Here is a 19945-nt window from a genome sequence, read left to right as displayed (position 1 = left end):
AATCTAAACATTGCTTACACACTACTTAAGGAAACGTTTTTGATAGAAAATGACTTCATTGCTGTATTTGTTCATTGCTGAATTTGTTCATTTCTGTATTTGTTCATTTCTGTATTTGTTCATTGCTGTATTTGTTCATTTCTGTATTTGTTCATTGCTGAATATGTTCATTTCTGTATTTGTTCATTTCTGTATTTGTTCATTGCTGAATTTGTTCATTTCTGTATTTGTTCATTGCTGAATTTGTTCATTGCTGTAGTTGTTCATTGCTGTATTGGTTCATTGCTGAATTTGTTCATTGCTGTATCGGTTCATTGCTGTATTTGTTCATTGCTGTATTGGCTCATTGCTGTATTGGTTCATTGCTGTATTTGTTCATTGCTGTATTTGTTCATTGCTGTATCTGTTCATTGCTGAATTTGTTCATTGCTGTATTGGTTCATTGCTGAATTTGTTCATTGCTGTATTGGTTCATTGCTGTATTGGTTCATTGCTGTATTGGTTCATTGCTGTATTTGTTCATTGCTGTATTGGTTCATTGCTGAATTTGTTCATTGCTGTATTGGTTCATTTCTGTATTGGTTCAATGCTGTATTAGTTCATTGCTGTATCTGTTCATTGCTGTATTGGTTTTTATTTTTTTTTAAATGTTATGGTCCATCAACATTGTTTTTCTTGCCCACTCCAAAAAAAAAAGTTTGCCCATCACTGACCTAGACACTAGGTTAGACCTAAACAACCTAGTCGATATGGATGCTTAATTCTAGCATTGCGGCTGCCAGGGGCAGGAAAAAAAACACGCTGGCCACTAAGCTAGCCAATGTCAAAATAAAATCTTAAGCACACCAGATTATATTAAGATGACCAGAGATGTGGCCGGACATGTTTTGTTACAAGAGACGAGGAAGAGATGTCTAACAAGATCCTAAGTGTGTGAACCCTTGCTGCTTTCTTTCACTCCTACAATGGCGAGACATATGCTTATACCTAGTTTTTACATAAGTATTTGATGTTATATTTAATATTATATTCGATTTGTCAAGTTTGTTCATTCGCTTTTTTTTTACGACTTGCAACAACATCAAAGCTTATTGTCTTTTTATTTGTCTTAGAGGCGTCAAGGGCCATTACCCGTTTCAAACATCTGCTAATGACATCTTCAAAAGTAACAGCCTCTAGTTGTGTCTACTGTTAAACCCAACACAAAAAGAATCATGGAACACTTCCCCGATACAATGCTGTGTGCCTCCTTCTCTTCCCTGTCTACAAATATCAATGGTCGATCTCGCATGCTGTCCTCTAGGCGATTATGGGTCGACCTCCTTTGGCAAGCCACCACCCATATTACCTGATGATGACGTGTATACTTAGCACCTGGCTGTAGATCACGTGACAGTGTGCCAATGACATCAGGTGCTTATGACAGCCGATGCAAAATGACAGTAGATGCCAACTTCTGTAAACGCCTTTTGGCTGACCGTATGGTTTGTCTAGCCTTTGCTCTAGCTATCCTGAATAGCTTTAGGTTTTCCTGGGAAGGATTCTTTATAAATGCAGCCAGTCGTTTTTTCCTATCGCCAATAGCACTTTTGCAAGCTGTATCAAACCATGGTTTGCTAGGCCGTTTTGGATTTGCAGAGGTTAGGGGTACAACTTTCCTGGCTATACTTAGTTGCTTGCTAGCAAAGATATAAACTGGGTTCTGTTCATCGAGGATATTTTCTGTGATATCCTCGGAGCATCTTTTTTGGAATTGTTCCCAATCGGCTTTATTCAGTTTCCACCGCTGAGGTCGTCCTAATGAAGGGAGATTGTTAGTAATGATGATTGGGAAGTGATCACTTCCCCGTAGATCATTGCTAACTGACCATTTAAAGTCGTCCAGAAGTCCGGGGACGCATACGGTGAGGTCAATGCATGTGAGTGATCAAGTTCCTGGGTGCAAGTAGGTCGGTGATGCATCATTAAGTATGCATAAATCATGTTGGAGGAAGATATCCTCCAGCATACGACCTCTTGTGTCGGTATTGCTGGATCCCCATATCGTGTTATGGGCGTTAAAATCCCCAAGGATTAAATAAGGCCGGGGGAGTTGTTTCAATAGGTCTTCCATGTCTGTTGGGTTTAATGGAGCGCATGGTGGTAGATACAGGCTGCAGCAAGTGATAACCTTGTGAAGGGTTATCCTAGCTGCTACGGCCTGTAGTGTGGTCTGTAGTTCTACCCTTTCATGGGGGATGCTATCCTTCACAAGGATACAGACTCCACCTGATGCTCTCTCTGCATCCTCAACATTCTTGCTGTAAGCACGGTAGCTTCGGAAGCTGATGCAATCTTTCAGAAATGTTTCCTGTAAGCAGACAGCTACAGGAGTCTCAGAGTCCATCAGTAGCTGCATTTCCTCGTAATTGGCCTTGAGGCCTCTACAATTCCACTTTACAATTCTGGAATCCATGGCTTATTCTAGATGACCTACTTGGAGCTATTTGGCCTTGGGAGGCCCCCGGAGGGGTTTCCCTTTATTCCAGTGACCTTGGTATTTTTATTCTGCAGGAGGGCAACCCCCTTTTGGGGGAAGTCTTTCTCTCTAGAGAGGGGAGATCCCTCTGGTTAGAGCGGAGGTTATTTCCTCCTCTCTCACCTCGGGCATCCTTTCCGCTTTGATTTCTCCCCTTAGGGAGTTGGTCAACCTCTAACTCGGTAGAGGTTGGGGTGTCAGACATGATGTCTCCGGGTTCTCCCGGAGTATTGGTTTTGACATGCTGCTCAGTCTCCATGCTCTTATCAGCGAGCGCAGAGAACCTGTTCTTTAGCATGACAACAGGGCTTTCTTGTTTCTTCAGAGGTGTGTTCTTTGGCGGTGTTTTCTTCTGAGTTGGAGGAGGAGGAGGGGGTGGTGGGGTCAATGTGTCCGTCTGTGTGGCTATGGATATTCCTATCTTAGCAACAGCCTGGGCGTAGGTCTTTGTCAAGCCGAATTGGCCCTTGGGTAGGGCCAGTACAGCCGATTTCGCCTGGCTAAAGGTACATCCGTTTCTTGCCTTGTACTCCTGCACGGCAACCTCCTGTTTCCACACAGGGCAGTCCTTGGAGTAGGCTGAGTGGCCAGCTCAGTATGTGACACTGACAGTGTAAAGCAAGGGCAGTAGATGTTAATGACGGTATAAGCCAATGATAGCAGATGATAAGGACAGTGGATGTTAATGACGGTATAAGCCAATGATAGCAGATGATAAGGACAGTAGATGTTAACCACAGAAGATGTATTTTCTTTGTGAAGACTATAGCACTAGTTGTTGCACGTTTGACTACAACGTCACCCGGTCCCCGCAGGTTGTATGTTCCAAACGTTCAAAGCGTGTTTGATTCTATTCTAAGTAGATCTTGGTCCCTCCCTCCCTGTCCTTATAAAGAGGTGCAGTGTGAGAGAAGAAGAAATGTGTGAGACAAAGAAGCACGAACATTTCACCAGTGTCATTTCAATCCTGCTACAGGGAGAGAACATCCTTGATACGGACCACTTCACTTATCTGGGAAGTAGAGTTAGTAAAGACGGCGGAGCTGATGATGATATACTAATTCGGATCAATAAAGCTAGGTCTGCTCTAACGCACTATCTCTACATAACAAAATACGAATCTATAATACAAACGTTAAATCTGTCCTTCTATACGGTTCAGAAACTTGGAGAGTCACTAAAACAAATATGGAAAAGCTCCAGACTTTTGTAAACAGATGCCTACGCCGGATATTAGGAATTTGGTGGCCAGAAAAGATAACTGCTATCGATTTGTGGGAGAGAACTAGACAAAAACCCATAGCCCAAGACATCACAAAACGAAAATGGATCTGCATAGGACACACCCTGCGAAAACCAGCTACCAATGTTGCAAGGCAGGCACTTGACTGGAACCCACAAGGAAAGAGGAAAGTGGGCAGACCCAAGCAAACATGGAAGAGTTCAGTCATCAGTGAAGCTGAGCGTACTGGAATGACATGGGAGCAGATGAAGAAAGCTGCTCAGAACCGAGTTCGGTGGAGAGGTGTGGTTGCGGCCATATTAGTATTAAAACATTTCAATGGAGTTAGCGACAAGCAAAATGGACAATGTCTCCAGGTGGCTATCAATACTTCTATCGCACTGCTTCTTAAAATGTACAACAAAACTTCAATGCAAACATATCTATGTTTACACTTCAACACGCAAATACTTAACTATACAGCGTGATGTGTATGTCCGATGGGAGAGATTGTTGGTGGTTTCCTTTATTTTATGTTTGTTAACAAACAGTTCAAATAAAATCATTCTGAGCTACGCAACAAAAATAAAGGCATGTAGTACTGTAAATCAAACATTGAAAATCACTTCGGCATGGACGTGTGTATCCTGTAAGAACAAAAAGAGACTATTTTGCACACTTCAAGACCAACTATCAAGAACTATTCAGGAGAAATAATTATGGAATTGTGTCTATAAATAGAGGTGTATATGTCAAGCAAGCGTACTGCTGGACCTCACTGAGCCCACAAGTAATTGGATATGTTCGGGGTCAAACTAACATCTCAGTGAAATGTCAACAAAAGTTGAAGGAGTGCAGATCACAAGAGCGCTTAGATCATTGATTGATGGCATGCTTTCAAAACCCCTAGAAACATGGGTAAGAGTTGTTTTTTTAAACTCTGCAATGTATTTAATAAGTGACGTTGCTATAACAGATGAAAGAGAGAGAGAGAGATAGAAAGAAAGAGGGAGAAAAAGAGAAAGAGAGAGAAAGAAAGAGAGAGATAGAGTGAGAGAGAAAAAAGTGAGAGAAAAAAAAGAGAAAGAGAGAAAAAGAGAGAAAGAGAGAGAGAAAAAAAGAGTTAGAGAGAGAGAGTGAGAGAGAGAAAGAAAGTGAGAGAAAAAGAGAAAGAAAAATAGAGTGAAAGAAGTAAACACTTTGTTCCCCAGATCTAGCCTAGGTAAGGATTACAAAAAGAAACTTCTACAAGATCTAAGTCTAAATCTAAACAATTTTAGTGTTAAAAATAGATCACCTAAAAAATAAAAAAGGTACTTAATCTTTCTAGTATTTGATTCACATGTAGGGTTAATAGCACATTTTGTCTCATTACATTCAATGAAAAACAGCTTCAGGTTGTTGTTTGTTTGTTTTGCTATCAATCGAGACATTTGAGGGATGACGTCTTACCGTCACTTCCAATAAGTAGATCTAGTCGACATTTGAAAGGTCTATAATAATGAGTGTACTATCACGTGATGTGATCATCACAGCTTTTCATTCGGGTGAAGAGCGACCATTGGTGTTCCTATATCAGTATAGAATAGAGTTAGCCTAATCAAATGAGCAAGTTGAAATCGTCTCGTTGCTTGGTTCACACAGGTTCTATGTCTATGGTTCAAGACTTATTTTACTGATGGGTTATTAACAAAATATCGATTTCAAATATACGTTTACTTTCCAGTCTTTCATTACGCCTAGCACAGAGATAGGTGTATCAATTGGCCCATGAAAGGAATTAATTGCAATTTATACTAATGAGTTTCAGGTTAATACTAGGTTAACATTTAATTCCAAGTCACGCACACTCTCGCACTACGAGACGAGGACTTGAGAAAACAAGAAGAAATAAATCCCATTAATAATAAGTTAGGAACAATGATTTTTTTACAATTCCTTTAATCAGGTCGCACATTCATGGAAACAAATGGATCTTGGACCCGGGACACATTCTCGAAAACGGCTCAAACGATTTTCATAGAAATTTGACAGTTGATGTATATTCTTTGGGAAAAGAATTATTAGCTCATTGGCCACACTGGGACAACTCTAGTTTAACAGCTATAATTTTAAAATTGGCAAGAGAATTAGAAAATCTTTATCATGAACAGATTACGTCTTCAGGTATTTCCACATTCATTAAAGAATTTATTAAATTAATGTCCAGGAAAATTTTGAGCACCATCTTCCGAGTCTACATCTAAAGGCATATCATAAGATTGTTATAAAGTCTAGTAGATTTATACATTCGCTTAGCCAGGGTTGGGGGCGTGTGATGGGGCGAAGTAAAAATGTTCTTTTTTTAAAAAATAAATCTAACATTCATGAAGAGCAAACTAATCCCTCTATAAGTTGTATAAAGGAAATATCGCTTTTTTAATATAGAAAAAAAAAGTGTTTTCATATCTTTCTTGTTTAAAAATAAAACCGTTTGAGTAGCATATACCGATCATTTGACTTGGACAATTAAGTATGAAGCTGTTGAAAGGATTCGACACAGAAGACTAGTTGGGTGACGTAAATCAGCCGATACTGTGTCATTGGAACATTGGGCTAATTGTTGGTTGAATCCTCCTTACAAGGCTTAGGATAGTCTAAGCCAGAGGGGGGCAACCTTTTTCTACCGAGGGCCGCATTAAAAAAATGTGGGGACTGGCGGGCCGCATACATTTTTTTACTCCCGATTGAGGAATTATAACAACAGTTAGCAATTTCTTAGACTAATTTTACGAATAGCTTTTTAAATTTTGTTATTGTCTTTTTTACATCACAACATTTCACCGCAAATGTACAATTGTACTTAATGTGAAGCATTTAACTGTTTACATCCGTGCATAATGTTCTGTAACTGTAGAACTAGCTTACTAGTTGTTTTGATCCTGCGACTGCTGTCAAATTACAGTCAGTGAGCATCGACCTGTTCTAACACTTCATAATTTTCAAACAAACGAAATAAAGCGTGTTCACAGATGAATTAGGTTCCGATTACTGTGAAAGCTTCGCAGCAAAGTTTTCTTAAGTATGGGAAACTTCTGTGGAAGAACTCACTGGAATTTCTCTTTAAGGTCATATTTTGCTAGGAGGTATGTCATCTGGAGCTAAATAATTAAATGGTGAGCTGATGGTATTAAAAACTAGCTCCAAGTTCTTGACGTATCAAAATTTGATTTCAAATTCCACAATCAAGGAATCCAAATAAGTCTTCTAATTTCATCCATTTCACTAGAAATAGTTTCACCTTTCAGCTAAGGAAAATGATAAAACCTGATTTCACTCGCTGGCTCGAAAAGTAGAATAACTTTGTTTGAAAAGATTTAAGATGCGCATACATTTCATTTGCAAACAAAACATTGCAATGTCTCCAATGATAAACATGAAGTCTTCCTTGAGATTCCATATTCTTCTAGGCCAGCGGATACTACTGTGTAACCGAACATCGGAATGTTTTGTTCCAAATCTCCAAGTACTTCTCGGAAGTGCCAGCCATGGCCGGCAGATAATTGGAGGCCCTTGGCAAAGTGAATTTGGTGGCCTCAAATAAAAAAAAAAGCGACAACAGTAAAACTATTCAATTTATTACAAACCTATTGTACTTCAACAATAACATTGAGGACAAGTTTCGCTAGTTCTTCTCTAAAATAATAAGAAAGAAGTCAGTGCAAGGCCCTCACCAATTGGTGACCCTAAGCACTTTGTCTCTGCCTAAGGCTGGCCCTGTGCCAATAATAAGATCATTGAGAAATCAATTCCAACTATATATTTGATATTCAATGCTTTATTTTATTAAAAGCCTGTTTCTCTTAGTCACAGCACCAGCTCCATTAGTTGTTACACTTGGCATCTTGTATACGCCGACCTAACACTTTCAACACAGTTTTTGATAGAGTTGAATAAATACTGGCTTGTGTTTGTCTGAATAAATACTGGCTTGTGTTTGTCTGAATAAATACTGGCTTGTGTTTGTCTGAATAAATACTGGCTTGTGTTTGTCTTTGACTGAATGTTTCGAAATATTGTCATTTTAAATAATCTTCGTTTACTTTTAAACTTTTTAGAATGACGTTTAAAGACAATGTTTATTTAGCCTTTTCATGATAAGTGATAAGAATCAAAGTTTCAATAATTTCTAGATCTATAGATATTTACAATTATTTATTTAAATATATTTGCATTTTTATATGTGTAATGTGTGGGAACACCTGATTTCTTTAGGCGTCGGCGGGCCACATAAAACACTTCTGCGGGCCGCATGTGGCCCGCGGGCCGTAATTTGCCCACCCCTGGTCTAAGCCAAAGTTGTTTTAAAATTAAAAACGAAACGCTCAGTCGAAGAAAAATAACGAAGAAAGACTGACTGAAATCCAGAGTACTAATTTCCATGTCCATCGGGAATCAAACATGTGACACTCAGTTCAGTATCTGAGCTTTCTCATACAAAGTTTATCTAGGACAATAGAACTAGTAGAGTCCATTCGTGCATTAGTATAACAATTGTACGATGTATTTAAAGAGACACATTGAAAGCGAAACATGTAATCAAAGTGTGTAATTATGACAAAGAGATTGAGGAGGGATGGAGAGAGAGAGAGGGAGAGAGAGAAATCTTCTCCTCTGTTAAAGCATTATTAAGACAGTCCCAGTGATAGACACAAGGGAGGAGGGGGGGGGGGAACAGTATGTCAGATGACATCAGCATGGACCACAGACTGGACATATCTCATGAATAAACAAACAATATTCTCAGCACAGAGTGGACGAGTGCCGTGTGTTTGACAAAGGAGAAGGGGTGGCAAGTGATTTTTTTTTAGTTTGTTTAGTTTTGGGGAAAAAAAAAACCCTCAGTATATTGGAAGGGGAAGTATATTGAACAAGTGTGGATGCGTGAGCAAGTGTGGATGTGTGAGCAAGTGTGAGGGTTTGTTAGACAGTGTGAGCAAGTGTGTATGTGTGAACAAGTGTGGATGCGTGAGCAAGTGTGGATGTGTGAGCAAGTGTGAGGGTTTGTTAGGCAGTGTGAGCAAGTGTGTATGTGTGAACAAGTGTGGATGCGTGAGCAAGTGTGGATGTGTGAGCAAGTGTGAGGGTTTGTTAGGCAGTGTGAGCAAGTGTGTATGTGTGAACAAGTGTGGATGCGTGAGCAAGTGTGGATGTGTGAGCAAGTGTGAGGGTTTGTTAGGCAGTGTGAGCAAGTGTGTATGTGTGAACAAGTGTGTATGTGTGAGCAAGTGTGGATGTGTGAGCAAGTGTGAGGGTTTGTTAGGCAGTGTGAGCAAGTGTGAGGGTTTGTTAGGCAGTGTGAGCAAGTGTGAGGGTTTGTTAGGCAGTGTGAGGTCAACCTGTTAAGTGTTTGTACGACATTTAGATAAATTAATAGTCTATGTGTGTGTGTGTGTGTGTGTGTGAGAGAGAGAGTGGGAGAAAGAGGGTATTGAGGCGGTGTGATTGAAAGAGAATGAGATTTGAGGCGGCGAGAGTTCTTGAACCTACAGCCAGCCCCAACATTTTGTTTCCCTCATCGAGAACAACAATTTCCAAGAAAACTCAAACTCAATACATTTGACAATCTCAATATTTGACACAAACAGCGAAAGCACGTGAGGCTGAGTGCTATTAAAGGTTTGACTCTCTATCAATGGGGATCACTTAGAATCCAGACTCGAGCTGAGTGCTATTAAAGGTTTGACTCTCTATCAATGGGGATCACTTAGAATCCAGACTCGAGCTGAGTGCTATTAAAGGTTTGACTCTCTATCAATGGGGATCACTTAGAATCCAGACTCGAGCTGAGTGCTATTAAAGGTTTGACTCTCTATCAATGGGGATCACTTAGAATCCAGACTCGAGCTGAGTGCTATTAAAGGTTTGACTCTCTATCAATGGGGATCACTTAGAATCCAGACTCGAGCTGAGTGCTATTAAAGGTTTGACTCTCTATCAATGGGGATCACTTAGAATCCAGACTCGAGCTGAGTGCTATTAAAGGTTTGACTATCTATCAATGGGGATCAGTTAGAATCCAGACTCGAGCTGAGTGCTATTAAAGGTTTGACTATCTATCAATGGGGATCACTTAGAATCCAGAATCGAGCTGAGTGCTATTAAAGGTTTGACTATCTATCAATGGGGATCACTTAGAATCCAGACTCGAGCTGAGTGCTATTAAAGGTTTGACTATCTATCAATGGGGATCACTTAGAATCCAGACTCGAGCTGAGTGCTATTAAAGGTTTGACTATCTATCAATGGGGATCACTTAGAATCCAGACTCGAGCTGAGTGCTATTAAAGGTTTGACTATCTATCAATGGGGATCAGTTAGAATCCAGACTCGAGCTGAGTGCTATTAAAGGTTTGACTATCTATCAATGGGGATCACTTAGAATCCAGACTCGAGCTGAGTGCTATTAAAGGTTTGACTATCTATCAATGGGGATCAGTTAGAATCCAGACTCGAGCTGAGTGCTATTAAAGGTTTGACTCTCTATCAATGGGGATCACTTAGAATCCAGACTCGAGCTGAGTGCTATTAAAGGTTTGACTCTCTATCAATGGGGATCACTTAGAATCCAGACACGAGCTGAGTGCTATTAAAGGTTTGACTCTCTATCAATGGGGATCACTTAGAATCCAGACACGAGCTGAGTGCTATTAAAGGTTTGACTCTCTATCAATGGGGATCACTTAGAATCCAGACTCGAGCTGAGTGCTATTAAAGGTTTGACTCTCTATCAATGGGGATCACTTAGAATCCAGACACGAGCTGAGTTGTTTCCTGAGCGCCTCAATGCAGCATGGAAACCTTCTCGCATAGCTCACCCCCTCCCAGTCTACATAGAGATCGGACCAGAAAGCACTAAGCATGCTATTGCATATAAAATGTGCTAAAAAAATGTCAATAAATGAAGGGTTACCTAACACCTAGAAAACTGGGCGATCAAAAGTAACAATACAGGAATTATAAGATACATCTGAAAGTACAAGGAAACTTAAACGATACCTTGCAATACTTCCACCATAGGGTAAAGACTTTGTCCTGTCCTTTTAAAAAGCCCATTATAGCACCAACGTGCAGAATGCAAGTACAAAGGCTACTCCTGATCTTCCGGGAAGTTTTTGTCTAAATGAGGAAAGTAAACAGCATGACCAGGCGTCTAAATTTAAACAAAATGATTGAATATAGAGTCTAGTTAGTGTTATTTAAAAGCTGCATGGATACAACATTAACTGCGTCTCCAAACCAGATCACAAGAGAAGACTACTCATATTTTCATTGTCCTCCTCCATAGATAGATATTGGTTTCTTATTGGTTAAGAGCACTGGTGTGAGTTCGATTTAAGTAGAGTTTCTGTGTCATGGAATGCGCGAGGTTCTGTGTAACCCCATTTTTTCTTCAATTATACAACTGTCGAATCTCCAACAACTATTAGGTGAGAAGGGTACATGGGGACATTAACTCTGCCATCGCGGGTTTCGCCACAGTCGTGGAGGACTGTTCATGTATGTACGTCATAGATACAGACATAAGCTCGTTCAATTCTTACAACAACAAAAAAAAAAGAGTATAGTGTAGAATTTGTGAAACGGGAAAATGTCCATTTGAAAGATAAAAACCATCAAAACAAGTTTCGACCTTGGACGTCACGGAGACCAATTTTACACATCCTCAAAATATTTCAATTATTTGAAAAGTGGAGATTATGTTTCAATTTTTTTCCGATCAACTGGCGCTTTTGTTTCTCCGAGAAAAATGCAAGAAACATTATTTTTAATCCAATAGAAAGCGTTGTGTGTGAAGAAACTATCATCCTACCCCATGGCACATTGGAACTGAGAGATTTTAGAGTCGGATGATTTAAAAGAAGAAAAATATCGTTGCGATTGTTTGTTCGTTCAGACAATGCTGATGAAAGTATTTGACAAACTGGGTTTTTAATTTAGACAAGTGCTTGAGAGATTTAAACAAATATTCAGTCTCTCGCTAGGTGGCGTTCGGGAGCTCCATGTAGGATCAGCGCAGACCTGTTGACTTTAAAATAGATTTCACTGTATCTGTAGTGTCAATACTGCCCACTATTGGAATACTTATAATTGTGGCCACTTGGAATCTGTAAATCAATCTGGCAAATGAAATGAACTGATCCATGTTTGCATTTACATGACATTCTATTTCTTTTATCCGTTCTGTTCATTTACATGACTTATGATATGACTTATTATGTGACAACACTACGTCCTAAATGACTTATTACACGAGGAAATCAAAGTGACATATATGACGTAGAAGCCAACATGAACATGAAGGTTGAAGCCAACATGAACATGAAGGTTGAAGCCAACATGAACATGAAGGTTGAAGCCAACATGAACATGAAGGTAGAAGTCAACATGAACATGAAGGTTGAAGCCAACATGAACATGAAGGTAGAAGTCAACATGAACATGAAGGTTGAAGCCAACATGAACATGAAGGTAGAAGTCAACATGAACATGAAGGTTGAAGCCAACATGAACATGAAGGTTGAAGCCAACATGAACATGAAGGTTGAAGCCAACATGAACATGAAGGTTGAAGCCAACATGAACATGAAGGTAGAAGTCAACATGAACATGAAGGTTGAAGCCAACATGAACATGAAGGTTGAAGCCAACATGAACATGAAGGTTGAAGCCAACATGAACATGAAGGTTGAAGCCAACATGAACATGAAGGTAGAAGTCAACATGAACATGAAGGTTGAAGCCAACATGAACATGAAGGTAGAAGCCAACATGAACATGAAGGTTGAAGCCAACATGAACATGAAGGTAGAAGTCAACATGAACATGAAGGTTGAAGCCAACATGAACATGAAGGTTGAAGCCAACATGAACATGAAGGTAGAAGTCAACATGAACATGAAGGTTGAAGCCAACATGAACATGAAGGTTGAAGCCAACATGAACATGAAGGTAGAAGTCAACATGAACATGAAGGTTGAAGCCAACATGAACATGAAGGTTGAAGCCAACATGAACATGAAGGTTGAAGTCAACATGAACATGAAGGTTGAAGCCAACATGAACATGAAGGTTGAAGCCAACATGAACATGAAGGTAGAAGTCAACATAAACATGAAGGTTGAAGCCAACATGAACATGAAGGTAGAAGCCAACATGAACATGAAGGTAGAAGCCAACATGAACATGAAGGTTGAAGCCAACATGAACACGAAGGTTGAAGCCAACATGGATTTAAAAATAATAGAGATCCTACATAATGCTGCTATATTTATAAAAAAAAATATGCTAATGACAGCTGAAGCATTTGAGAAAAAATAAATCTGATAACCACTGTGAGTCAAGCGATAGGAAAGACAAGTCTGAAGGACCACAAAAGCCAAGAAGAGCATTTCTTGCAGAGAAGAGAGACAAGAAAAGTTATTACGAATACGATAAATAATATAGAAACAATCCAGCATCCAATCATTTGCGTCTTTCCCCCTCAAGACTACAAGTTTGCAAGACATTTGTTAAAACCTCTTCTAAAACTATCTACAGACTTCATTACGTGGACAATAGAAAATGTCAAAGTGTTTGCATAAAAAGAGTGCATTACTAGTTTGTCAACAAATTGAATAAAATGCTTTCAAATATTTGATATATTGCTAGACACTTCATTATAAATAATGCATTTATTTTTGTTTTGTTTCCCATTAATATGAATAATTTGCCAACTCTCAGACATTACAAATTAGGTTTCAAATGTAAGGAAATGTTCACGCCAATATCTGTCTGTCACGTGGTGCTTCCATTACCTCACCCAACCCCTACAACCTTTTCTTCCAGGAGTGAATTGAAGAGGAAAAGATGGCAGCCGTCGAATTTGAAAGGAATCTTTTAAGACCGATGTTATCAGCCATTCACGCAGGCAACTAGTAGAAATCTGTTTCCGGTCCAGATGATGACGTAAAATGCAGATCAGATTAATTCTCTCGTAGGAAGGGGGAGAGAGAAAGTGTATTGTTAGGAGTGGGGGGGGGGATCGTGTATTGATAGGATGCAGAGTAGGGACATGATGAGATTGATGGTAGCGACAATGACAGGCTGTGTGTTTGTGTGTGTGTGTGGGGGGGAGAATGTGCATAATGAGCTGGTGAGTTTGACGGCTTTTTTTCATATTTTAATAAACACCCAGACGGATGACCCATGAAGATTGCGTCAAAGAGGAACTGGATGACCCTACTGGATGACCCGTACATTTTTTTTAAGCAAAAGGAAAAGCTGGACAAGCTTCAAAATAAACACTTCGGTAGTCCTTCCCCCTTTCTCTAATCCCCCCTTCTCTTCTGACATTCGCCATCCTCCAAGCTCTGGCGTCATGATGCAGATAATATGAACTGACTTCGATAGGAGCTAATCTATCAACGTATTCGAACAGATTTGAAGGCATTTACTGAACTGTCTGTAGCACACATACACGCGCGCGCACACATACACACGCACATTGATAATCTTAAGAGCGATAGCTTCAGAAAAATTGGACGCATAAATCTCACATTCATTCATCGAATATATCATACTGAAATTAAAACTCGGGAATGCAATCAGATAACCAACGATATCCTAGGAAATAATGTTAGCCGAGGATACTGTTTTCACTACACAGATACTAACTGGAGGCAATACAATTTTCGGAACAATATCTTGTGGTACACAACAGTGGGTTCACAGACCTATGTACATTCTACCTAGACTGGAAAACGGAAACAAATTATTATTCGATAATGATCAGATCACAGACCTATATATATATATAGATTGTTATGTACGTAACTCTTTTTGAAGCTGTAAGAGAAGTCGACCCTTATCGAGGACAATTGATCTTTTTTGTCTTAGAAAAGTAATGATCTTTAGTTTTTAAAGTTTATAAATATTGCAATACCATTTTCTGGATTTTTTTATAGAATGGGGAAATCCAAGATCGAAATAATTCACGTCTGTTGATTTTAATTATCTTATGCACATTTAAATAAATTGATTACCTAGATCTTTCTAGAATATGTATCTAAAAATGGCAAAATAAAAATTATGAGACGAAAGTACTCTTATTTTCGATGTTCTATTACTAAACCTAGATCGAAACATTAAATTATATGTTACATAGGTTAGGGTTGAAAAAAAAAACTTTACTTCTTGTAACTACTTTACAACGCCTTGTTTCAAATTGTTAAAAAATCTCCATGTCCAGTCTAGATATAATATATATAGGTCTGTGGGTGGGTTCATATTGTCCAACAGTGCTCTTTGGTCTACAGACCATGAACAACAGGAACAAATGTATGACTAAACTCATAAAAAAACAGCATAAATGTTAAAGTGACCACTCGAAGCATTTGGTTCATACCCCACGTCATACATTGCGCAGTGCTACTAATGTGTACCAAATTCAATTCACGCACCAAGAACACAAAATACGACAGAAACCAATGAACTCCCAGAGCCGAATAAATTGTCTCTCTCCCCGTTTTGGTTTTAACTTAAGACTGATATATTCTACGGCAATGAATCTTGTGGACGCCTACATTGTCTCTTGAGACAGAAGGAGCCATTCAAGAACATATATCTAGACATCGCAGTTCAAACTGGTTCAAGCAGTCACATTGAGAATGATCAACACACTGCAATACTCTAGAGTTGAACAGAAAGAATTCAAGGGCTTAACTCTTGTAGCTTTAAGAAAGAAGATTGGGGTGGGGGTGGGGGTAATTTTTACTAACTTCATCATCACCCTCTTGTGTGTGTTTGTGTGTGTTTCTATGGTGACGGTGGGAAGCAGTTATCTATGGGTTGTTAATGATGAAACATAGGTGGCATTGTCGTCACTTGGTCTTAGTTAGGACCGACGACTACAGAACGTGAAACTGAAAGGCTGTGTTATTGTATTTGTAAAGAAATATTTTTTTTTTTTGTTAAAAATATTTTGTTGATTTTGTCTAAATTATAAATAAATTTCTATTTAGTATTGCTCATAAAGAACTTATTCAAGTAAGTTCAAGTTCTATTAATTAACATATATAACGCCTGCAACGGTTTAATTGTCTCCCAGCAGTTTGGTGCTACAAGTCAACGACTGGTAACAACACCACTTCTAACATCTCATTCACTTTAGCAAATGATAGTGTGGCAAGGCGGGAGAGAAAAGGGGGGGGGGGGGGAGTCAACAGATTTTTAGCTACGCCCATGCATGCCTTTGGTTATGTAGATTCATGTTTTGCTTTCGAACTCAGGGCTAACGTAACTCGTCCAAATAGCTTCACACACAAAGTCTAAAGGATGTAACTATAAAGAGTGACTAAGTCTTCTGTAAAGGTATATACTTTGTTTGCACTCAATAACCCGTCTGGCGTTCCACCATATGTTGCTGATCCCCTGGCCGGCCCAACAATAGCGGCCAATCACCAGGCTCTGAAATGAATGTTTAGAACTCACCTCGTCAAAGTGTCAACACTGAACAAAGGCGATCATAATACAAGTGATTTAAGCCCCCTGAAAGTCGATTAGACACTGGCTGAACTTTCCCCCTCCCCTAATTCCGCTCAGCCCCCCTCTCCCTAAAAATAATTACCTAATTACCAACAGAAGTTTTGGTCGATTGATTGCATCGTACATGGCACCATGGACATTTTTCTACTGCCAACTTCACTAATGGTCAGCTAATGGCTCATTTTGTTTTAACGAGATATTTGGTACACTATGGCGATAGCTCAGCTCTTCTAATATAACTGTCAACAATGGAACGACCCAGCTCTGGATAAATGATCGTTGGTAATTACAATTATGCAAAAACGGCAGCCACATTTCATTCGAGTCTAATGTAATATGATTTATGTCTCCATACCCACGGCTAGCCTTGACAACCAAACATATTTGTTGATTTTTTGTTGTTGTTTTTAGTGGCCGTATATTTGAGACTCCCCTCAAACACTCGAGTCTCAGTACATGGTAAATGTGTAGATTACAGTGAGAGGATGTCAGACAGATTATTTAAGCAATAGCCTAAATCTGAATCTATTACTAAGTCGTTGCAAGTAATTTGTTTATTAGCCTTTGGTAAGCTTATAGCCATCTGTCAACAGCCGTCTGAACCACTGTGGTCGACATTTGACCTAAAGACGGGTTTTTGTTAGCGCAACCGACATTCCCCTCTAAAAATACCCAGCTGTAATACAAACACACAAACATAGACCCAGAATAGCGTTGCACTGAATGCCCGCAAATCATATACATTCATGATAAGTAGACGTCTAAAGAAATAAGGGTTTCAATCCTACGAGCACTCGTGTGGACGGTGGGTGTGGAAACGTGGTCCAGATAGTCACTTTTTATGAAGCACATTTAATGCGCGCATACTACAGTTCTTCTGGTCGATCTCATGGCCAGGAGGTAGACATTCTTAAAGGCGTCACAAAGTGCCAAGGAGGATAAAGACGTCGAGAATTTCAGTTTAAAAAAAAAAGAAGAACGATGCTGGTGGATGAGGAAACGGGAAAGAAGGGAGAGAGAGAGAGAGGGGGGGGGGGGGATTGCCCAGTGAGTATTAGATACACGCCATATGTCCTGTTGGATTGAGAGAGATTACATCATGTTATCCCCCACCCCGCTTGTTAATCCTTAACACTCACACCCTCGAGATAAGCACGCACTCGGTCTACGCAAGGTCCTATAACGTAAACCAGAGCAAGGCCGAACAGAAACAAGGGAAATAACGCTGAAGTGAATACATTTGAACTCGCGATACAAGACGAAATGCCCATGCCACATGGCAAGACGGAAGGCGGGATGAAATAGTTGTTTGAAGAGCTGCAAAAGGCCGTAAGCTTTGTCACGCCTCGCACCTAGCAACAGACCATCTGCGACATCTGCCCGCAACACCTCCACGGTGGAAGCGTTAGGAGAAATTTAAAGTAATTGTAACCCCAGGTCCCTGCATACGTGGTCGTGGGTGGTTGGATGCTTGATCGTGGGTGGTTGGCTTTTTGAGCTGGTTGAAGTTGCAACAAGTGTAAACAAGCATCAGCAATCCCCTAACACTGGTTAGAATGTTGAGGTGATGCAAGTTCTGGCATGGTAGAGAGGCTTTGTGGAGAAAAAACAAGTTCCATTGGTAGTACAAAAACAAAAACTGTCGCTCTAACATAAGGTAAATGAAGAAAGGAAACAAACGTGGTCAAGTGTTGACGTGGCCAAGTGTTGATGTGGTCAAGTGCTGACGTAGCCAAGTGTTTCATTAAGACAACGTTAAGACACGAAACGTCTCGCCAACACTATCGTCACTAGAGTCACCTTCCATCTGGATTCGAACCAGCTCTTTCAATTCTTAGTCACCACTTCCTTCATATTGAATCATTTACAGTGACACCACGTGACTAAAAAAAAGGCTGTGGTTTCTATTGAAACCATTTATTAGCTTTATTTATTAATTTTATTGCATCTTTCTCAATTTTGACCTCTAACCCGTGGTTCCCCATCACCTCCAACCTTTTTTTCCTGCCGTTCACCATCTATTTCCCTGCCGTTCACCATCTATTTCCCTGCCGTTCACCATCTATTTCCCTGCCGTTCACCATCTATTTCCCTACCTTCAAAAAACGCGATCTCAATGCTAACCAGTAGACGCTACTTGTCAGAGACTTATCGACTTTAAAAGAAATATTCCTAGAGTTGTTATCAGCAATACTCCTAAACATTGGGCAGAGAAGCAAGGGGAGGGAAGTAGGGAGGACTTAGGTCTAACTCTACTTTGACTGTATCTCTACTTTTATCTCATTCCCCGCGAATCACTCCACGAGACTTCCGCCGGAAGCCAAGGAGCACTGATCCGACCCGCCGTAGGTCACTGCACGTTCTTTAAAGCGGCAGCGCGCCAGGTAATGGGCAGACGGTAGGCCGGCTGTAACTGTAAGCTCATTAGCAGACGTATTGAGACAGCTGATGGACCAAAGGGGAGAGAACGCTCTGGTTCCCAAGCGGCTAAGTCGATTTCTATTTTGAAAAACAAGCGACGAGCACTGGCTTCTCCAAATGTCGGCTAATTAATTAACTTCAGGAGCGAGCTCACGTTTGTTGTTCCTGGATTTATAGCTAGACCTCTTGAACTCTCGCTCTGAACTCGCGAGAAGTAATCTTCAACTTTTGACCTCGAGACCAACACAAGACCTATTTTTTATGTACAATCTGGGAACTTCTGATACATCTATAAATGATAGTAGATCTCGTGACCTATAAATGATGGTAGACCTACTGACCTATTCATGGAAATAGACCTCTTGACCTATAAATGATGGTAGACCTCATGAACTATATGATTATAGACCCTTTGACATATAAATGATAGCAAAACTCATGACCTATGCATAATACCAACAACTAGCCATAGCTGTGAAGAAAATGACATTAAGTTAAAAAACAACTTAAATGACTATAGGTATTAGAAACTGGCCTAACCCTATTACCATCAAAGACATGACCAAGTATTTGAGCTGAACCAAAGTTTGTTAACAGCTTTAAATATTAACAAACTTTTTACTTTACACATATTTCAGTTTCATTTCTTCTGGTCAGCAAAAACAAACAAAACAAAAGAAAAAATCAAATAAGAGCTACTGACCAAAACGTTTTAAAGGCAGATCTGAGAGAATAGAATCGAGATGCTTTTAAAAGATGAATAGTTGGCAAGCTCATTCCAATCACGTGGTGAAAGTACCAACAGTGGTGGTTTAAATCTAATTAACTTCTGTTTCTTAATAACAAAGACAAGCAATTCTCATAGTTACACATACCGAGGTCATTACCAAAAGTTCTTTGGATTGTCACTAATAAAAAAAAAGCACCAAAATAAATTAATTAGAGAAAAAAAAAAAGTCCCGCCTGAGAAACAATCTTCTTAAATGATTGGATTATTTGTTTCATAGCCAAAAGAAAATGTTTATTTTAAAAAAAATAGTTTAAGCATTCAATTCATTTAAAATTTCATTTCTCTATTGAATTGCCAAATCGGAAGACGCCTACGAATCCCATTATAGATGCAAAATAAAACTTGCAATGCCAAAGATGGCCAACATACATGTAATATATAAAGAAGAATGTATGGTGTATGTTTGTTTTTCATAGTCATCAAAACTGTT

The 19945-nt window shown here is 39.5% G+C and overlaps 1 protein-coding gene across 6 annotated transcripts in view; it reads right to left on the bottom strand.

The window, feature by feature from the left end:
• The window catches only part of LOC106062233 (beta-1,4-glucuronyltransferase 1-like), a 97384-nt gene that overhangs the window by 42059 nt on the left and 35380 nt on the right, over positions 1-19945 (bottom strand). The window lies entirely within an intron of this gene.

This window comes from Biomphalaria glabrata, chromosome 3 (genome assembly GCF_947242115.1).
Source record: "Biomphalaria glabrata chromosome 3, xgBioGlab47.1, whole genome shotgun sequence".
NCBI lineage: Eukaryota > Metazoa > Mollusca > Gastropoda > Planorbidae > Biomphalaria > Biomphalaria glabrata.
This window is presented reverse-complemented; position numbering and strand designations above follow the sequence as displayed.